At 39.0% G+C, this 23420-nt stretch overlaps 1 pseudogene; it reads left to right on the plus strand.

Annotated features, from left to right (window-relative positions):
• The first annotated feature begins 3737 nt into the window (after nt 1–3737).
• Nucleotides 3738–22127, plus strand: LOC141445624 (cytochrome P450 4d2-like; annotated as a pseudogene).
• The last annotated feature ends 1293 nt before the right edge of the window (nt 22128–23420 follow it).

The raw sequence follows: 23420 nt of genomic DNA on the forward strand, positions 1-23420 counted from the left end.
CAAAATACATATTTTTAACCCGCATCCTTTCCTTATACTTCATTATGTAAAAAAACATTTCATTTTTCTTCAGATTTTTTTTACTTCTAGCGGAGGTACACCATAAAAAATATGCATGGCTAGCCATTAGTACCCGCTACATACACATCTAAAAATATTTGCGTAAATCTTCGTGCGTCATGTCAAAAATAAACATTATCGAATAAGTAGTTACGAGCATATGTAAATAAAGTACTAGTGCATGATGTAGATATGTTAGTATGTAGGTATGTTATCCATTTTCTAACACAAAATGCAAATAAAACATATGCAGCTCCAATATGTGTCAATTGTTATCAAAGGTTATATACCTACATAATATCTACATCCTGCACTAGTACTTTATTTACATATGCTCGACAGACAGATAGACAGACAGACAGACAGACAACGGGACAGGTGAAACTAAATAAAAGCCTGTAAAAAGAAATACTTTATAAAACCCTGCTTCCAAATAAATTAATTTGCATTGTATGTAGACTCAAACACTGATCAAAAGGAATCAAACACGACATATCTGCTATAATTTTTTTCAAGGGTATTCTGGTGTGCTGGATGTCCTGGCTGCAGCATCAGCTCGTCGTGTTGCCACCACTGCATGTAGAATCAATTTCTGATCAAAACGAATCCAAACACGACATTATTATTTTTATAGTGTACTAGTGTGCTGAATATCCTGGCTGCAGCATCAGCTCATCCTGTTGCCACCATTGCATTGTATGTAGAATCAAATACTGATCAAAACGAATCCAAACAAGATATATCTGCTATGGTTTTATCAAGAGTGTACCTACAGTGTTCTGGATATCCTGGCTGCAGCATCAGGCCGAGAATTATATAATCTTGCATAATTATGTAGCATACATGGGTGTTTCAAATTTTAGGTCCCAAATATGTTTGAAAGTAAAGTAAATACTCATTATGCGTCTAAACAAAAGAGCTGATGATCTTGAAACGGCTGAACCGATTTTGATAAAACATATCTAAGAACTATCCCTAGAGAACCAGCTTTCAAATAAAAATAAACCGCGTTCAAATCGGCGCACCCGTTAAAGAGTTACGGTGCCACAGACAGACACACATAGAGGTCAAACTTATAACACCCCTCTTTTTGCGACGGGGGTTAACAAACACCATGATCTCACAACACGTGTACATACTCTAGATAACAATATGGACTTTAATAATCCACATAAAGTTCACCTGGAATGATAGTCAAAGCATAAAAAACATCGTTATCTTAACTTGTTTTCTTCACTAGACTAGATAAAAAGGGTACGTTCAACTTGACTCTTGTTTCCTCAAGACTAAATAGCATATAGCATTTTAATATTTTGTTTCTTGTGTTAATTTCTTATTTTCTTGTTATAATGATGTTAATCTTTACTTAGTTACTTAATGTCAGCCTTTAAGGTATTTATTATATGGCTCATGATGCCAGAATAAATGATTTTATTATTATTATGCTAATTTAACCCGTCGCGCGACCAACGACTTTTTTGGGTAATTTTGGACTAGTACCCTATGTTAAAGGGTGATCGAAACTAGAAACAAAAATTGACTAATCACGAGTACTTAGATACGCGCCACTGTGGCGCTCAGGGCGTTCGACGGGTTAAACACGTTATTGTCTAAGGAATATTATTATTTGCACATCAAATAAATAATGAGGGCTATCGCGTATGAATTCGCCGCTAGAGGCGCTAGTGTAGCGTGAGGTCTCCGAAATGTCAAATCTCATAGTTTTTGGGTGAGCTACGCGGGTTTATTTATAATTAGAATAATTTTGTGAACATTTTGCAATATCTGAAATTAATTATGGCAAATATGCGTTCCGGGGCAATGAATGTGTGTGTTTTGAGACAGTTTTGTCTTTCGGAAACCTTTTTCTTCCCTTTTTTCCGAACAAAACGGGGACTATGCAACACTGTGGCATGCTCGATATTTTTATGGTACGGTTTTAAGATGTATTAAATATGATTTTAATCTAAACTTTGTTTTCACGCCCGTAATAACAGACTTTGAAAGCCATACTTAAAAACCTCACGCAACAGTGCGCCATCTAGTGAGACAAAAAACGATAGCCCTCATTGCCTATCAATTTATTCTCATTATTTATACACTTTCGTACATCAATTAAATTATTTCAATACAAATAAACTATTTAATGTTTAGCAAAAGTAGTACTGCAGATAATTCGAAAACATAGGTACATCAGCACGACGCTACTTTTTTTCTTCTAATGCGAGACAAATAAATTATTTTACGTATAATATACCAGTTTAAAAAACACGAAATAAAAAAAAAACAAATTTAAAATTTAAAAAACCCCCGACACACAAAAAAACGCCTGAAAAAAACGCCGACAAAAAAACGCCGCCAAATAAGACAACTAAAAAGTAAAAAATAATTATGCACTACCTAGCTGTTGCCTGCGACTTCATCTGTGAGGAATTCGTTTATCCCTTTCCCGTGGGGACTATTCTGATTTCCCGTTAAAATTAGCCTAAGTTAATTTAGTATAAGTACCTAGTATTTTTTATTATCTAAGCGTCTTCGGGGGGCCGCTAAGGTTAATCAAGTGCAGTGCAAATCGGTCCACCCGTTTAAGAGCTACGGTGCCATAGACGACACATAGACATACATAGCGGTCAAACTTATAACTAGAGCGTGCCTAGATGATACTCATTCTCATAGCAAAATAACTTTTATTGACAATTTGCCTTCGGAAAATTAGGTACGACGACGAGCGGAGCGAGAAGGAGCGTTAGGTACAATTGCGACCACAACGCGCGAGCCGAGCGAGTAAAGCGAGCGCGCCGCGGTAGAGGCCGACGTAGCGTCAGCAGGGCTACGAAACTCGAAGTTCGTGTCATGCGGTCCCTCTCGCTCTCGTATTAAATAGTATAAGTGTCAGAGGGACCGCACGACACGAACTTCGAGTTTCGAGTTCGTAGTAGCCCTGCAGAACCTAATTTATTTAGGAAATAATTGGCCCCTTCTAGGGCTGGTTATGTAATTTATTTGATGTAAAAAGTATATAAATGCTGATAAAGTGATAGGTAATTATATATTTGATACACAATTAATAATATCCCCTTCTATTATTAAGGCTTCAAAATATCTGATGGCGGCTGAACAAGGGGATTTTTATATTTTATTGCAGATCTCAGTTATGTTGTACTTAATAGTAATCAATAATAAGATGATATGTCAAATAAAATACTCTTTCATATAGGTAAACTGCTGTATGTTGTTATATGAAAATAGAAGCATTATTAAAAAAAACAGTTACAAGGTATGATGTGCGTTTGTCATTATTAGCTGTGCAATAATTAAAATGCTTTACTTTACGATGCGGTACGCCACGAATATAATTTGCAGTTCATTACGTACTTAATAACATGTATTTTAAATGGCGGATTTTGCTGTGCAATCAGTAATTTTTATGTGAATTTTTTTGGAATAAAAAAAAGACTTTTTGATGTGCCTTTAAATACTACTCATTGTCTAACTCACTCGGAATCACAATCGTTATCACCACTTCTTTCTGTCACACGATATAAGACGAAGGACTGAAAGAGATGGATGCAATCGCATACGTCAACGCGTTTGCATAAAGGTGGCCTCTCAGCTACTGGTGATAAGCGGAATAGAACAAAACCAATGATCACAGTTATCAATATATCCTACAAACCTCTAATAGTTATTTTTGAGCAATTATTATGATGTCTGCAGTGTTTTGTAGTGTTTCATCCCAGAAAGGCGTTTGTCAAGGAGTTCACGAAGGTATGTACAGTCGTCATCAAATATGTCGTAGCTGGCAAGGTTATCAAATAACTTGTTTTTTATTTCAAAAATGGTATATATTTTGATACTTCTTACCCCTAGTAAGTATGCCACAACTAATTCATTTTGTTTTATATAATTTCGCAATATCAATATGTACCGTGCAAAACTACAGCTTTCAAGCATTGATAGTCCCTGAGCAAAGCCGCGGACGGACTGACAGACAAACAGACAGACATGGCGAAACTATAAGGGTTCCATTTTTGCCATTTTGGCTCCGGAACCCTAAAAAGTATTACGGCTAAGTTTGCTTGAGAATTCTTAGTAGTTTATAGCACTCTAACTTGTAAAATATACTTACTTTGAATATGCCGTACAAAATCCTTAGAAAATATGGATTTTGATTGTTTAATTTGGGTAGTTTGATTTTGACGGCTACGGAACCCTATCCTGGGCGTGTCCGATATGCTCTTGGCCGGTTTTTGTATAATGTGATGGTATTGCGATAATATTAATGAGAGAGAGAGAGAGAAAGAGAGACATTTATTTACACATATTCGATACACAGAAAAAACACGTTAGGAAGAAATAATAATGAAAAAAAAACATCGAATAGTATAAATTGGGACCCACTCAGCATAATGTTGGGCATATACACACTAGGCTGTGACGACACGAACGCCAGCGGAAGGTAGTTCGCAAACAAAGTTATATTCCGGAAGAATGTATGGCAACACTTGCTCAGTTTAACCATTATCGAACAATTAAACCTTATCGGATGGCCGATGGGGCCAGAAGGCTTTCGAATGGCGTCCGCGGACCGGGAGACGAGCTGTCGGTAGGCCTCCAACAAGATGGAGCGACGACTTGGTTAAAATCGCGGGATCGCGGTGGATGCGGATAGCACAAGACCGGTCTGAGTGGAGAGCCTTGGGGGCCTATGTCCAGCAGTGCACGTCTTTCGGCTGACATGATGATGATGATGATGAAACCTAATCAAGTCAGGCCAGGATTTGATTTGGCTAATGCTTATTTAATTACGCTAATGTAATGATCTATAATAATAAATACTAAACAAAGGATGGGGACAGGCCCCGCGGACAGTCCGAGCTCAGCCTTGACGCAGAGCGGACGCTGCTACCATCTCGTGCTATCTAATCTCAAGTACTTAATCAACCCAGCGTTTTATTTACATTCCAAGGGAAGACGCCACAATTGGCGACGAGGATAAACTGTAAGTAAAGTAAAATGTGAATACACATATAAAAACTACAACATTACATACATTCGGTTATCAATAGGCTGGTATTTAGATAGTCAAATTTTAAGACATTGTAAATGACTAGCACTGCGAGCTACCTTTTGTATTTAAATTAAAAGATTGATGTCTGATTATATGAACACTTATAGGTAAATACATAATTAAGTGCAAAATGTTTACGTAAGATAAATTAAGCTGCACAGCACAGGATGTACAGTTGATTGTGCTTACACTGTGCGATATAATTAAGTTTTTCTTGAAAAGTTTAGTTTAGGTAGTATACCTACTTCTTACCGACTATAAGTACGTATGCCATGATAAAGAATAGTGAGCGTTGTTGCTATTCATCTTAACACCACACAATATTATAAAAATGTAAAGGGAAATTAGTACCTACATGACAACTGCATAATACCCGTTTACCTGTAATAAAAATATCATTCCTATTGTAAAAACCGAATGCATGGCAATAAATGGTGCTAAAAGAAAGAAAAACTTAATGATACCCTTGTAGGTATCCGTGGTGTGTGTGTGTACAAGTAAAACCTCCTAAAGGTCAAACACGGAATAAATAAAATACATTGGTGAATATTTAGATAAATGTATAAAATAATGCAAAGGGTAAGTAATTTAAATTTGCAAAGGCAACCGTCAAAATTGTAACCACATTTTGGTTTGCTTTCATACTTGTAAAATTAATGCTTTGTGAAATATAAGGCATACCTAGTGATTATTTACAAGTGTAAATAACTTATATAATAACTGAAATAACTAAATTTAATCTTGTAAAGCAAAACAACTTTAAATTTAAAGAAATTTTGTGAAAAAATTGGTAACTCAGCGGAAAATACACCAATTTCCATACAAATGACGGGGACATGCATGTCCACTGCGTTACTTACACCTAACTTTATAGATAATAATGATTACTTTTTATACGTAGTGATAATTTGAAATGTACTTAAGCTTAATTATATGTGCCTATTTAATATGTAATGATAAAACCGAGCACTTTACTTTACAAAAAATCACTGGTCAACGAAATGCTCCATTGAAAATACAAACTGAAATATAGATGCACAGAACAAACAGAAAAATAAGACCAGAGGTTTTTCCGAACCGGTGGTAGATTTTTTTGACATTCATAAGTGCTGTTATAGCCTAAATTGAATAAAGATATTTTGACTTTGACTTTGACTTTGACCAGCACTGGGAATCGAACCCAGGTTCTCGGTATTCCGTACCGCGTGCTATACCGCTACACCACTGCTGGTACTTATTTTGCACTGGTGCTTTATTTTCTGGTTTTTCTGTGCATCTATATTTCAGTTCGTATTTTCAATTTAGGATTTACGGGATGACCGTAAAAAAAATATATTTGGAATTGAAATAAAAAATACAAAAAGATTCCTTAAAACCAATCTTGAAATGCTCTTTATAAATTCATACTAAGCAGTAGGTCGCGCGGTCGCTAAGAAAGAAGACAAATCCAAATCCTTCCTCTTTATAATATTAGTATAGATATATGTAGATATCGTTTATTTAGTACTGCAAACAGACACAATCAAGCTTAATAAAAAAGCGTAAATGAAGACCACTGTCGAGAGTGTAGCAACTCAGATAAACCTTTCTTTGACAGCTACCTCAACATTAACATTACAAACAAAAATGCTCGTCGAGATCCTTGCTGCTATCTTGGTGTTCGCGCTGCTAACATGGGTCAAAATGCTTCTGGACGTGAAGAGACTCAAGATACCGGGCCCACTACCCCTCCCCGTGATTGGGAAACGGGCACTACCTGTTCGTCGATTCATCTCGTAAGTGATCAATGTCATCATCATCATCATCATGCCATCATGTCATCCGGAATAAAAACTATCTTAAGCTCTTCTCTGGATCTCAAATTATCTCCATACAAATTTCATCTTAATTAACGAAAATGCGAACTGAAACATGGATGCACAGAAAAAAACCAGAAAAAGAGACCAGCGCTGGGAATAGAACCCAGGTCCTCAGCATTCCGTGCTGCGTGCCATACCCCTACACCACCACTGGACAAAAGTCTAGACACAAGTTTCTCCCATGCACCACACATTTCAGCCTGCTTTTTACCCGACTGCCCGAAGGAGGGTTATGTTTTTCGAGTGTATGTATGTATGTATGTATGTAAGTATGTATGTGGGTATGTATGTCCATTTCTTTGGTCTCGCTACAGCCTAAACGGCTAGACGGATTGTAACATATGAGGTATCGTTGGGATTTGTCATAAATGTCGGAGTGACATAGGGTATATAATATTTCAATATGGCGTCTGCGAAAAAATTGGCGAAGGAATAAAAAAATATAATTTGTATTGTACAATATGGTAATCAATGAAAGCTAATAATTAGCCCATTCTAAATATATAGAGGTTATAATACTTTAATCTACTATTTTCACAGAAATATAAAATTATAAAAAAAAACATTTAATTTAAATCAAAAAAACGACTGCCTTAAAAACTAAAAGGAAGAAAATAAGTCTAGTGGTGTAGAACTCTGTCAAGAGCACATTAAGGTTCAACAGTCGGGACCCATAAAATCGTAACCAGCTCAAAAAATTTGGTAATGGGTCCCGACTGTTGAACCTTAAATGTGCTTCTGACAGAGTTCTAGACCACTAGACTTATTTTCTTCCTTTAGTTTTAAGGCTCGGGGTTTTTTGATTTTTAATTTATTTTTAGTCCTTAACGCTGGAGGGCCTGGGCTCGATTCCCAGCGCTGGTCTCTTTTCTGGTTTTCTACTGTGATCCTGCAGTTTGTATTTTAGATATGTTTTCACGGATGCCGTAAAATAAATTTGGAGCTGAAATAAAAAATACAAAAAGACTCCAAAATACCAATGCTAATTCATCTTATTTGGTTCAGCGGTTTAAGCATGAAAAGATCCTTAGATGACCAGTCCTGAGATGAGTGACCTGCTACGAGCTAAAAAGCTAAGATCAAAAAACTGCTAATGCTTCTTCAGAATTGTCCTGCGTAGTTCTTGTTAGTTACTGTGATTTTTAGATGGACTCATATCATATTGCCGAAGCCGTGGTGGCCTAGTGGTTTGACCTATCGCCTCTCAAGCAGAGGGTCGTGGGTTCAAACCCCGGCTCGCACCTCTGAGTTTTTCGAAATTCATGTGCAGAGTTACATTTGAAATTTACCACGAGCTTTGCGGTGAAGGAAAACATCGTGAGGAAACCTGCACAAACCTGCGAAGCAATTCAATGGTGTGTGTGAAGTTCCCAATCCGCACTGGGCCCGCGTGGGAACTATGGCTCAAGCCCTCTTGTTCTGAGAGGAGGCCTGTGCCCAGCAGTGAGACGTATATAGGCTGTAATGATGATGATTATATCATATTTCAGAGCTGCTGACTGTATTCAGCAATTTCGCCAACAAGTACAATGACGCGGTGCGCTGCCACATCACCACGGAAAGCTACGCCATGTTCTCCCACCCCAAATACGTGGAGGTTAGTGCCAGGTTATCTGCAGATTATAAACTAATGAATTGAAAAAATCATGTCATGAGAATACCATCTTTTTTTTGAGTTTTTATTTTCAAAGTTTAGTAAGATTGTTATGCCTTGCAGCAAAAGATGTGTACCGTAGGAACAGTGAACAAAATCTAATAATTAATTAAACAAATAAAGCATTAAAAATCCACGATAGATGACCAAATGGTCCCAAGGGAAGATCAGCGCCATTTGCAAGATCAGCAGATCTATAGTTCATTTAGGACCATTCCGTGACTTGCGCAGTGGCGTACCCAGCTTCTGGCTAGGGGGGGGGCAAGTCAGATTTTTTAGGTCAGATCGCCCGCGCTTGTTTTGTCATACACACTACACAAAGACACCTACAGACATGAACACTAGGTATATGTAGTGCGTAGGGCAAACATCCGCAAAGGATCCTGCTTCATAGGTAAACGGGGCATAATAATATTGTAGAACATACAATTTCAAGGGGGGGCAGCTGCCTCCCCTTCCCCCCCCCGCGTACGCCCATGGACTTGCACATTTTTATTTTTCCCATGTTGTCTCCCATAAACGTTTAATTTTTTTCTTGAAATGAAATAGGAATAGAAATCATTTATTCGTGACAAAGTAGCGTAGCATAACAAAAAGATTTTAAAAATTTAAGAAAGTTGTCCAAATCAGCAAAAGTTGCCGGTCTTGCGTATATGTTTAACGCTGTTGTCTTTATTATATGAAATTTCCTTATTTCAGCATATCATTTCAAGTACAGAGACCATCACGAAGGGCAAATCGTATTACTTCCTGCGGCCTTGGTTAGGGGATGGGCTTCTTACGGCGACAGGTAAATGGATATAATATTGCTTTTTGCAAAACAGAGTGGCAAATGATCAAATGTTACACCTGCTGGTAAGTGAGGACCACCATCCATCACCAATTATCCACATATACCACAAATATGAAAGTTAGAATGTCTCTGTTATTTGTTGCTCTTAAACTTGCTTGAGGCTTGAGGGATTGTGGAAATTAGGTACTCGTACCTAAGCCGTGGTGGCCTAGTGGTTTGACCTATCGCCTCTCAAGCAGAGGGTCGTGGGTTCGAACCCCGGCTCGCACCTCTGAGTTTTTCGAAATTCATGTGCGGAATTACATTTGAAATTTACCACGAGCTTTGCGGTGAAGGAAAACATCGTGAGGAAACCTGCACAAACCTGCGAAGCGATTCAATGGTGCGTGCGAAGTTCCCAATCCGCACTGGGCCCGCGTGGAACTATGGCCCAAGCCCTCTTGTTCTGAGAGGAGGCCTGTGCCCAGCAGTGGGACGTATATAGGCTGGGATGATGGATGATGAGGTACTCGTACTCGTGGCCGTTGGGCCGAAAAGTTCTCGAGTGGAGATCGCGGATCGGTAAGTGCGGCGTGGGATGTTCACCAATGAGATGGACGGATGACCTGGTTAAAGCCGCGGGTTTCATCGTGGATGCAAGCCGCTGCCAACCGAAGCAACTAGAGGTATAATTATGGGCTAGGACTATGTCCAACAGTGAGCGAGTGAGATCGTAGAGATATTTCGTAACCTAGCCTGCTTAGGTCAAGTCACCGTACAGGGTGATTTGGAGACATGAATAGGACTTACCCTCATCATCATCATCATCATGTCAGCCGAAAGACGTCCACTGCTGGACATAGGCCTCCCCAAGGCTCTCCACTCAGACCGATTTAATATGATTCAAGACAGATTTTAATATGATTAGATTTAATTTAGGATTTTTATTTTTTTTTTGTTGTACTAGATTAGGGGTTTATACATTAATAATTTCTGGTTGATCATCTAATTCAAATTATTCATTATTAGGGGGGTTACGAGCTGTAGCTCAAACAATTTCTTATGAAGTTAGTTTAGCTTTAATTATATTATCTGTTATTATTATAATTATAGATTTTAATTTAGTAAAATTTAATTATTATCAATCTATAATTTGATTTATATTTATAATAATACCTTTATCTTTAATATCTTTATCTTTATCGTTGACTATCTTCAAGATTGGATTGGATTGGATTGGACTTACCCTATCGGATTTAATTAGTTAAGGCTGTGGTTAAGGCTACCATACCCATGGGTCCCACTGAAAAACAGCGTTGCGGCTTGCCGTAACACTATGCTGAGTGGGGTCCACTTTATACTATTCGATGTTATTTTTATTTTTTCCATCTAATGTATTTTTATGTGTATCGAATATGTGTAAATAAATGCTTCTCTCTCTCTCTCTCTCTCTCATACCAGCAGGGCTACTACAAAACTCGAAACTTGAAGTTCGTGTCGTGCGGTCCGTCTGACACTTATACTATTTAATACGAGAGCGAGAGGGACGGTACGATACGAACTTCGAGTTTCGAGTTTCGTAGTAGCCCTGCTGTATTAACGTTAATTACATTGTAGCATGGTGCGGGGAAGACTAAAGAGTCAATGTGTCGAAACTCGAGTCGATAAAACTAATAATTTTAAAATCTTAATCATAATTAATGTCATCATAAATCCGATTATTACGCTAATTTTGATGAGAATATTAGTGAAATTCTAGGTTGAATATTATTTGCCACTTAAGTAAAGACTAAACGGAGTTTGCAAGAATATTCGTGACATACCAATTAATAAGTACCGATATACTCGAGATCCATAGTCCATCATTAAACGTAACGTTACATGCATATTACGTTCTTCAGTTAATTGTGCTTTGAATTAATAATTGATTATAAAAATCTGACAGCTTACATTTATTTCGTATACATAGTTCTTTATGTTCAAACATTTATTATGCCAGTAATATTCAGGCTACAACTGAAATATACTTCCATATATTTAGACGCAGCAACTTTTTTGAGTACAACGAAAACGTGCATCAAGTGTCACTCGCAACATGCTAGAATGAAAGAACTGTTAGTAATGGTGATTTTCCACCTGCGAGGCGAGACGAGAATTGAAATTTGTATTGCATTCTCGCGCGCCCGCCGCGAGCCGCCGCGGGCGCTGCCATACAAATTTCAATTCCTCGTCCCGCCTCGTCTCGTCTCGCCTTACTGGTGGAAAACCACCTTCAGACTAACGTTAATTTTTTAAATGTTGCACTTGCAAGTAAAAATTATTAAATTAGTGCATCGCTCACCAAGTGCATGGTCACTGCAATTAACATGTGGGGTTTTATTTAAATATTATTGTGAACGAACTACTTAATATCAAATTATATTACTGAGAGTGTAGGGTTGGTCTTAATACGTATCTATAAAAAATGTTTATAACCTAAATTAATTAATTATTAAATAAATTAGAAAGTAAATAATAATGTCTCCCAAGGTCACAGATGGAAGTCCCACCGCAAGTTCCTGACCCCAGCCTTCCACTACAACATCCTGCAGAGCTTTCTGCCCGTGTTCCTGAAGAACACGAAGGTGCTGACTAACCAGCTCTGGCACCAGGCTGATGGGACTGTCTTCGATCTGTTCCCTATTATGGCACTAGCTGCTTTGGACAATGTCACAGGTAAGCCAATCATCGCAGTCGAAAGAATGCTGAACTTAGCCAAAGCGTAGGAAGAAAGCCAAAATGACCGTTTGAGTATTTTCAATAAATAAATTAAAATTCTTACTAATTGCATAGTAAAATGAAAAGCTACGAAGGTTCGAAAAACTTACAAAAGTTTTGGGAAAACCCCGCTTTGTCACTTCAAAGTTTAATATCTCAAAAACGGTTAAATCGATTTTGATGAACCATCGCTAGAGAACCTGATTTCAAATAAAAAACGCATTCAAATCGGTCCACCCGTTTAAGAGCTACGGTGCCACAGACAGACAGACTTACAGACAGACAGACACAGAGCGGTTAAACTTATAACACCCCTCTTTTTGCGTCGGGGGTTAAAATAGTGACAAGTAAAAGAACCCTTTACTACCTACGTAACTATTAAGTAGTAGTAGTAGTAGTAGGTTAGTGTCTACTCGTGACCACGGCCACTGTAATGTTGCCGAAACGTCGAGGTAAATATTACTCGTGTGTGTTAGCGTGATAAGTCTGTATGTACGTTGGTATTTTGACTATGAGTGAAAATCACAAAAGCTTAAGACATTATGTATGTATGTATGTAAACTCTTTATTGTACAAAATAAGTAAACAAACAAAGATGACAAACAATGAAATATATGTACAAAGGAGAACTTATCCCTATTAAAAACTTGTATCAAAAACATTATAAAAAATGATTTTATAGCTAGGAAATTGAAGACTGGTCACACTAGATAAGCTTTTCGTTATTAACGTCTTGTGCTACAAGTTAATTTGTGTAACAGATTCGATACTCACATGACCACCGCCATTACCACGGTACCACGTACCGTACCGTTACCACCGGTTACCACGATTATACCGGTACCACTAAACTCATTGCGCTCTGTGATAAACGTTGTCCGTCATACAGTTAGCAATAATTTAGCGACAGTCGCTATTCCGAGACGATATCATACTTATCAACTCTCTACGAATAGGTTGTAAAGCTTATGGTCTCACCGGGCCGGAGGACCCAAAACGGAATCGATAACAAATCACTTCTTCTTCCTTCTTAAGGCTGCGTTTCCACCAGAGATATATTGCGAGGATTGAGCGGAGCGAGACGAGGTAAATGAAGCGCGTCCTCGCACATTATTGGTGCAAACGAAGCTTTATACAAAACTTAAAAACCAGCCAAGAGCGTGTCGGACACGCCCGGAATAGGGTTCCGTAGCCATTACGAAAAAATTAAGTAATATTTTTCTAAGGATTTCGTACTTTGTACGGAATATTCCAAGTTTAGTTATATTTTATACCTTAGGCTGCTATTTACTCTTAAACTACTAATAATTCTCAAGAAAACTTAACTGTTATAGTTTTCCTTGCAAGTTTGATATACTTACTACCATCCTGAATGTTTTAATTTTTTGGGTTTTTTATTATACAATTTTGTCGGCATAGTTTACATATATCTTCGTGCAAAATTACAGCTTTCTAGAATTGATAGTCCCTGAGAAAAGCCGCGGAAGGACAGACAGACAGACAGCCATGGCGAAATTATAAGGGTTCCGTTTTTGCCATTTTGGCTACGGAACCCTAAAAACTTAGTAAGCTACATTTATTTATCTATAAAAAAATGTTTTAGAATCCATAATGGGGGTTTCTTTCAACGCTCTGAATGACACGGAATCCAAATACGTGAAGGCCATCGAAACGTAAGTCACTAAATCTGAGATAGCATGTTCTTACTTGATTGCTACATAGTTTTATCTCTTTGTGGGTAATAATCATAAAACAATAATGCCAATAAAAGACGTGATTTGATAGAAACTTGTTTAAAAATTGAAAGACCATTTATTTGGCTGATGGTACTTTACCCCACTTACAGGTTGAGCGAGATAGTCTCTTTGCGCCAACGCAACCTCTTCTTAGGAAACGACTTCCTCTTCAGCTTGTCCTCCTACAAGGGGGAACAAAACAGGTCTTTGGAGATCTTACACGGGCATACAAACAAAGTCATTCAGACTAGAAGACGCGAGCTGGAAAGTGCTGATGTTAGGATTCAAAGTGATGATAATATTGGTAAGTATATAGGGGAGAACGGGAGAGTGTGAAAACGTCGATTTTTGGGAACGTAAACTGCTAGCGAGCTCATAACAGCACGCGTTAGATAATGATTGGTTTTTTGGAGTCATTTGTATTTTTTATTTCAACTCCAAATTTGTTACTTTTACGGGTATCCCGTGAAACCATATCGAAAATACAAACTGAGACATGGAGCACAGAAAACCAGAAAACGAGACCAGCGCGGAATCGACCCAGGTCCTCAGCAATCCGTGCTGGCGGCTATAACCCCTACACCACCGCTCGACAGGAATCTAGACACGAATTTTCCTATGCATACATATCTCAGGTTGCTTATTTCTACTACGCTACTTATGCAGCAGCACTAGCGACATCTATATTCCGCTCTCATCGAGAGACGTCACACTGTTTCGGAACCAACCGCTCACCTAGGTAAGAGATATCGCTACTAAGCAATCAAATTAGTAATTTGATTGCAGCACGGATTGCTGAGGACCTGGGTTCGATTCCCAGCGCTGGTCTCTTTTTCTGGTTTTTCTGTGCATCCATGTCTCAGTTTGTATTTTCGACGCATTAGATAGTTTGAGACTTGAACTAAATAACGCGCGCTATTGCGAGCTCGCTATTCCCCTCTGTCACAACTCTCCTTGGTCTCCCCTACACGTTCGCTAAGCTTTCATAAATAAAAAACTTACCCAAGCAAATGACCTGCTGCACAGAATGGTGTAGATTCTTAAAAATAGGTAAGTACCGTAGGTAGTCCATCAGTGAAATTTAAAAAAAAATATCGGATACCCATTTCTTTCTTTTGTCAATTAAACAAAAATGACAAAAATGTCGTGTCAAAGTTTGGGAGTGGGTGCCTGTGACGTCACGTGGAACTTTAACTGGCTATCCATACTAATTTATTATTATAAATGCGAAAGTGTGCGTGTTTGTATGTTTGTCCGTCTTTCACGTCGAAAAGAAGCGACGGATCGTCGTGATTTTTGGCATAGAGATAGTTTATGGGCCAGAGAGTGACACAGCTATGTCACAGGCTACTTTTTATCCCGGAAAATGCACAGTTCCCTAGTGAACAGCGCGCGATAGCCGAATTCCACGCGGGCGAAAACGTAAAAAAAAAAGATAAATCGATTTTTAGGACACAGCTTAGTTACTCGTTTAACGAGTACATACGTGCATATATCATTTCTAGGTATGAAAAACAAATATGCCTTCTTGGACTTGTTGCTACTCGCGGAGGTAGACGGCAAACCGATCAGCGACAAAGCAGTGAGGGAGGAAGTTGACACGTTCATGTTTGAGGTAACCATTGTTATAAATAACAACAGGATCCTCCTTTTGGGCAGTTACAAAGACGACCACCTCTCTCCCACAAGAGTTTAACGACTAAAAATTAAACCGCCGATAAAACCGAAAAGCAAAAAATTAAAGTTAAAATAGGAGAGAAAGGAGAAAAAGGTTTATTCTTTTTAGGGTTCCGGAGCCAAAATGGCAAAAACGGAACCCTTATAGTTTTGCCATGTCTGTCGGTCTGTCTGACCGTCCGTGGCTTTGCCCAGGGACTATCAATTCTAGAAAGCTGAAATTTTGCACGGATATATATGTAAACTATGCAGACAAAATGGTACAAAAAAAATAACAAAAAAAATTTTTTAGGTTACCTCCCATAGACGTAAAGTGAGGGGTGGCTTTTCCATTAACATGTTGTATGTTATATTGTATCTGTTGATGTTGGCTGATGATGATGATGATGTTTATCTGTTCAGGGTCATGACACCACAGCTTCGGGTATGGTCTACTCGCTGTACTGTATAGCGAACCATCCAGACGTCCAGCGAAAAGTGCTGGAGGAACAAAAGGAGATACTTGGTGATGACTCCGAAAGGGAACCGACTTATGCGTAAGTGTTTCATTCTAAATGAACTATGAACTTTTAAGGCGCTCACACACTGCTGCTAAAAAGCCGGGTACTCATCAGCGAGCTGTAACTGTATCCGTTGTACGTTACAGTTACCAAAAACCAGTATACGTAATTCGCGAGCGAGCCGCTGACGGCCAGGTACAAGTAGACATGGGGGATAGATGTCACTCGCCGTCAAAAGGTGACTTTTCACAAAAGAACAACGTTACAAAATCACATCCGTTCCTACTGTTCCTAGCGCAGTCTCTGTTACTCAAAATCACGGGGCTGTGGAGTGCTGTGACTGTAACTCGGCTCTAATCGGGCTCAGTCGGGAGTGTTCAGAAGTGGCGAAATAGCACTGCGACAATATCATAATATGGTGATATGAGTATATACATACATATGTAATACATCGATCAGATAAAGGAGAAAGTTGGCGTCGCGTCGTATCAAGAGGTCAAGAGGATGGCTCAAAGGAGGGATGTGTGGAAGATACTCCACCGACAAGAGTATAATCTTAGTTGAAGAGAAGAGAGTAATAGGCGGGACATAGTTACGTTGAAATAACAGCCCTTTCGCTCTTGTATTAAATAGTGTAAGTGTCAGAGGGACCGCGCGACACGAACTTCGAGTTTCGCAACTGACCATAAAAATATACCTATGGGACTGGTTAGTACTGACACGCGTCGATGGCGTTTGTAAGCGTGCGTGGCGTCGCGCTTTAATTGTATGTGCACGCTTACTTTTCTCACCCCCAACTTTATAAGAGCTATGTCTGTGCAACAAATGTGTGTTCATGCAGCTCCTCCGCCTCCACTGTAAGAATACTCACAAATCACACAACCGCTACTATCACCACCAACACACTAAGTACTCTGACTCGTTTCGAACTCAGCCAGAGTTCATCATCGGAGCAACACAACCGTTTACCATGCTACCTAATATTAGACACTAGCTATTAGATGTTTGAGTCCAACATTTTTAAGAGAGAGAAAGAGAGAGATTTATTTACACATATTCTATACACAGCAAAAAACACGCGATAAAACTGTCCTATGTTCTTCTAGAGCAGTATTTTTCGACCTTTTTCGTGCCATGACACGACCACGACCCCTTTAGTATGAAAAAATATTTCGCGACCCCCCTCCCCCCTACCTGTTGCTTTTTTTACATGTATTTTATTTTGTGAAAAATACTAGGTTTAATTTAATACTAGGTCTCTTAGGCAGTTGTCTCACCGCCGGCGAGGAAACGATTGACTATCGACTATTTTCTCGCTCAAGAAACGAACAAAAGATATAAGGTCCTGTGTGAGTAAAAGAGACATATATATTAATAGTTGATCGCTGGCGGTTCACACTGCCGGCGAGAACTCGCTCTTACATCTTTTGTCGCAGCGACAAGAGCTATAAAACTCGCTGAGCTATAAAACTAGCTCAGCGATACTCGCTCAGCGCTGTTAGCTTGGCGGCCGCCCGGCTCGAGCGAGTGGAGCGAGCAATCGCCCGTCGTTCTCGAACACTCGCTTTTCACTGCTCGCCCACTCGTTTCTAGTTACTCGCTCTGCTCGCTTCTCGCTCATCGTCGGCGGTAGGACAAGTGCCTTAATAAATATTTTTAAATTTAACATAATGAGGTCACGACCCACACGTTGAAAAACACTGTTCTAGAGACTTAAGCTATCTCCACACCGAATCTCGTCACGATTGGTTGAGTATTCTAAGCTTGAATACATAGCAAACGAACTTACAAACATACATACTCCAATTCGCTTTTATAATACTAGTTAGGGGGAGGGATCGCTTTTAAGGACAATATAGGTAGATAGTAAGGATTTTATATTGACTATTCTTGTTTTACAGTGAATTACAGCAGATGAAATATTTAGATTGTGTTATCAAAGAATCACTTCGACTGTATCCTTCAGTGCCGTTAATTCAACGACTCATGACGAAGGACATAGGTACGTTATTATGATAAAAAATGTACATTAAGAGCCCGTTCTCATTTCAGTGGCGTAGCGTATCAACCGCCCGGGGCGGAAGAAAATTTTGCAGCCCTCTTAAGAGGATTGTGTAGCTATAATTTTTTATACAAAAGCGATAACGTTTTCCTCCCTTAAACGTAGTCCAATTTTAATATTTTTTGGATATGTAGTAGATATAATGAAAAACTAAGGCCGTACGTTTTCATTTTACAGAGATATTGTTTTAAACAAAAGTTGTAAGCATCTAAATATCTGTGTTTTTGACGAGAAAATTACCTCGGGCGTTTTAATTTTTTTTTAATAAACCAAACTGAATTAATAAAAAAAAACGTGCAGCCCTAGATTAAGGTCTACTGAATCGTATGACATCAAAATTGTCTCGTTTCGTGAAGGTTTAGGGGGGTGATTGATGTCATTTTCCACCGGCGAGGCCAGACTAGACAAGACGAGACGAGGCGAGAAGAGAAGAGAATTGAAATTTGTATGGCGGCGTCCGCGGCGGCTCGCGGCGGCTCGCGACGGATGCGCGAGAATGCATACAAATTTCAATTCTCATCTCGCCACGCCGGTGGAAAATCACCATTATTTAGGGTAGGTACTCATTCTAATCGGTCCGTTTTAATCGGTCGGAATCATCGTCATCATGCCAGCCTATACACGTCCCATTGCTGGGCACAGTCTTCTCGGAATGACTTTGGGCGTAGTTCCCACGCGGGCCCAGTGCAGATTGGAACTTCACATATACATTATTTTTTATGGTATTTTCATCATCATCATCATCAGCGGCCTATCTTAGTCCCACTGCTGGACATAGGCCTATCCAGTTGCACGCCACTGAGCACGATCCTCGGCCAGTCGCATCCAGTTATCGCCAGCTAACCTGCGAAGATCATCGCTCCACCTAGTCTGAGGGCGTCCTACGCCACGCTTGCCGATTCGCGGTCTCCACTCAAGAACTCGTTTGCCCTAGCGGTTATTAGTTCTTCGACCAGCGGTTATCAGCGGTTATGAGTTATGGTATTTTGCCGCCCCCTAAATATGCCGCCCAGGCGGACCGCCCAACTACTACGCTACGCCACTGGGTCATTTCTATAGAAAATTGTTTGGGGCGAGTGTCAAATCATAGACAAAAACGTAGTCAACCAATTTTATTCCTATGCCACCATGCAACCTTGTCTTAGTAAGTAATTTTGGCTTATGCCTGGTTCACATATTCCAGTAAAACCGTTCCAGCAGCATGATACTGCGGTGCTCGATCGATCTCGTGTAACTCGCTTGGATTGTGACCCCGCAATGTATCGCTACTGGCACGATCTTTCTGTAATAATGTGAACCGGGCAGAATGTATCAAATGAAGTTAATATCACCGTAACACAGTTCTTTAGTTCACACTTTTTAACCCCCGACGCAAAAAGAGGGGTGTTATAAGTTTGACCGCTGTGTGTGTCTGTCTATCTGTCTGTCTGTCTATCTGTCTGTCTGTCTATCTGTGTGTTTGTCTGCAGCACCGTAGCTCTTAAACGCGCGGGTGAACCGATTTTGATTAAACGTGTCTAAGAACCATCGCTAGAAAACCTGCTTTCAATTAAAAAAAACACATTCGAATCGGTCCACCCGTTTAAAGAAAGAAAGAAAGATAGAACAAATACAAGACATAAATGACGCTATGCTCTCCACTCAGTATTATGCCACGGCAAGCCGTGGCGCTGATTTTCATTGAGGACCTTATCTAAAAACTAATTTGAAATAAAAATTAGAAAATACTTATTATTAAATTATATGGCAACACCGGCTTAAACAGTTTGAGAGCTACGATGCCACAGACAGACACACATAGCGGTCAAACTTATAACACCCCTCTTTTTGCGTCGGGTGTGAAAAACGCTATGGCATAACATGAAGGAACAGAAACAAACAGAAAGCTATGGCACGTAGGCCATATTCTGCAATAGACAAGCTATGGTCGTTGATTGATCGACTGCAAACACTGCAATGAATACTGATTTTAGACGTCATGGGGATGAACCTGACGAAGAACACGTCTGTGATCCTGAACATATTCCACCTCCAGCGACATCCCGACGTGTATGAGGACCCCCTGGCCTTCAAACCAGAGCGATTTCTAAAAGCCACGAAAGCAGGGAATGCTTACAGTTGGATCCCGTTCAGTGCTGGGCCTAGGAACTGCATAGGTATAATCACAAATTCATTCCAGCTGTAAAATAAACCATGCATCACGAAAGGAAACCAGTTACATATAACTTCCAAAACCATGTACGTGTTGACTAATGTGATGTAAGGATTACATACTGGGTGATTTGGGAGACGTTAGCAGGACCAATCTTACACCCTCAGTAATTTAATGCTTCACAGTCATATTAAAGTAAAACCCCTCACGGTTTTTTAATTGCCCTTCCTGCCGCAGAGTGAATAATGCACTTAGTATAAATTGAATACTTTTTGTATCCAGCGTTTGAAAAAAACGTTATTTTCGCTAATTCTATAATTGCTAATTCTGTAGGATTGGGCTTCGCTCACGTCTCCGGCACAATACAAGTAATATAGGATACTTGTATTGTGTCTCCGGAGTCGCCCTTTATAATTATGTGACTGCAACAATTTAGATTTTTTTATCTTCACTTCCCTAAAACGACGTAACACCACACTCTCTGGCCAGAACTCCGCTTGCAGGACATCTACTCGTGTTTGTCAGGCACTTGCAATCAAAAGGGCGTAATTTTTTTTTACCCTGTTCGACTCGAAAGGTCTGTATACTACTGGACTTCCTGTAACCGAAACCGTGCTGTCTCAAACCTGAGGCCTTATTGCTGAACACTTAAAACCATAATCGCTTTCACAACTTCTATCTGCCACATGGCGTAGGATAAGCCTAGAAAGAGATTAATGCAATTGCGACCACCCAGGCGTTAGACAATACAGCTTCTGCTCGAAGACCTTGCTTAATCATACAGCATATACCATACCCCTTATACCTACATAACGAAGATGATCTGTAGCCCACTACATACCTATCACGGGTCATTGTGACCCACTGTTTTTTAAGTTAAAATACTTCTCGTATGTTACCAGGTCAAAAGTTCGCCATGATGGAGCTGAAAGTGACAGTGGCAGCGATAGTTCGACGCTTCCAACTGGCCTCATCTGGGATCGAACCCGAGCTCTGCGGGGCCCTCATCCTGAAGGCCAAGGATGGTGTTACCATCAAGATAAAACCCAGGATATAAACACGAAGCACTAAGTACTGTAGCAAAGGCTAGCGGGGCGAAGCCATATCGATGACTTAGTTCGCACTCGTACTAATTACAAAAAAAAAAAAAAACAAATTTAACTTTGTTATTGCCATATATTATAAATGCGTTTTGCGTCGTTTGCTCTTCTCAGATATCTGAAAAGCCTTCTGCTTCTATTAAAAACAATGTAACACCATAATACTAACTGCGACGGAGGCGTGTAATATTATACTAAAATCCATTATTTTTTTAAATGTTATGAATATATACTATAAGTGATTTAAGGTTGATAGGCTTAAATTCAAAGAAATGTACATCAATCCTAAGAACATTTAGTCCCATCGAAAAGTTATACTTTCTTGTCTGCAATAATAAATTAAGTAGTTTTAGTACAAAAAAAGTTGGGACACGTTTGTCAAAAGTGTTTTTATCTGGTTGAACTTGTTATCTGCCCAAACATGTTATGCCATTTTAATACGATCCGTTCTAAAATGTATTGAAGATACAATTATTGTACTTAAGTGCCGATGGTTACATTGTATCCTATTATTTTATTAAGCATTGATGTGTTTACTTCTTTTAAAACGTTTTCACCCAATATAATAACATCTTGCGAGCTTTATTTTGTTATTTAAATGTTTATTTTGACGAGTCATATTCTTTACTGATTCATACTATAGTACTTCGCCAATGTCTTAACTGCATTGATTTCATACTTTTGACGTGCACACTTGTATTAATTGAGGGGGCGGGCTACTTAAACATTAATTTCAGTATAAACTTTATAATTGTAAATAATATTTGACATTATATAATGTCAAAGACCTATTCTAAGATAGAAAGTCATAAATTGAACATTTTTCCCCACCATTGATAAGATATTCACGTACAAACATAAAAAAATATCTCCTGTAAAATTTACAAAAGTTTAATTAGTATGAGTGTGATCTAAGGCATCGATATTGTGATTAATGTTACTGTAAAATCGGTAATTTTGCTACAATGAGGGCTATCGCGTATGAATTCGCCGCTAGATGCGCTAGTGTAGCGTGAGGTCTCCGAAATGTCAAATCTCATAGTTTTTGGGTGAACTACGCGGCTTTGTTTATAATTATTAGAATACTAGCTTTCGCCCGGTGGTTGAATTGGTTATCGCGCGCTGTTCCCTCGGGAACTGTGCATTTTTTCGGGATAAAAAGTAGCCTATGTCACTCTCGGGTCCATAAACCTATGCCATCTCTATGCCAAAAATCACGTCTATCCGCCGCTACGTTTTGACGTGAAAGACGGACAAACATACTCACATTCATACAAACACACACACTTTCGCATTTATAATATTAGTAAGTATTTTTGTGAATATTTTGCATTACCTGAAATTAATTATGGCAATTATGCGTTACAGGGCAATGAATGTCTGTGTTTTGAGTCAGTTTGGTCTTTCGGAAACTTTTGTCCTCCCTTTTTTCCAAATAAAACGGGACTACGCAACACTGTGGTTGCTCGATATTTTTGGGGTACGGTTTTAAGGTGTATGATTTTAATCTAAACTTTGTTTTCACGCCCATAATAACAGACTTTGAAAGCCACACTTAAAAACCTCACGCAACAGTGGCGCCATCTAGAAAGACAAAAAACGATAGCCCTAATTGGGGCTTTCTTTTATGTCGACAGACTCTTGACAAAGTAGTCGTGGTTATCGGTTAAGCATTAAAAGTGAACCTTCATGACAACTTTCTTGGAAAAATTGTGTGAATTGGAAAATTTTATTAAGATCTGTATAGACTAGTAGTTTTTAAGTAATCATTACCTATTAATACGACAATTAACATTAAACTATTGTAACTAAGATTAATTAAATACACTGAATAGCAAAGGAAACTTTAATAAATTAAACCAACTTCAAAAACCCATGACAGTATTTTTCTACCAGTTTTTGGTTGGCGCCTCAGCACAAGCTAGCATGTTTTTTTGGAATCGGTTCAAATGTTTCCTTGTATATTTTTTAACACACTATTCTCAACCTTATCCTATATAACCAATTTAGATGAAAATAA

Source organism: Choristoneura fumiferana, chromosome 2, assembly GCF_025370935.1.
Source record: "Choristoneura fumiferana chromosome 2, NRCan_CFum_1, whole genome shotgun sequence".
NCBI classification, from domain to species: domain Eukaryota; kingdom Metazoa; phylum Arthropoda; class Insecta; order Lepidoptera; family Tortricidae; genus Choristoneura; species Choristoneura fumiferana.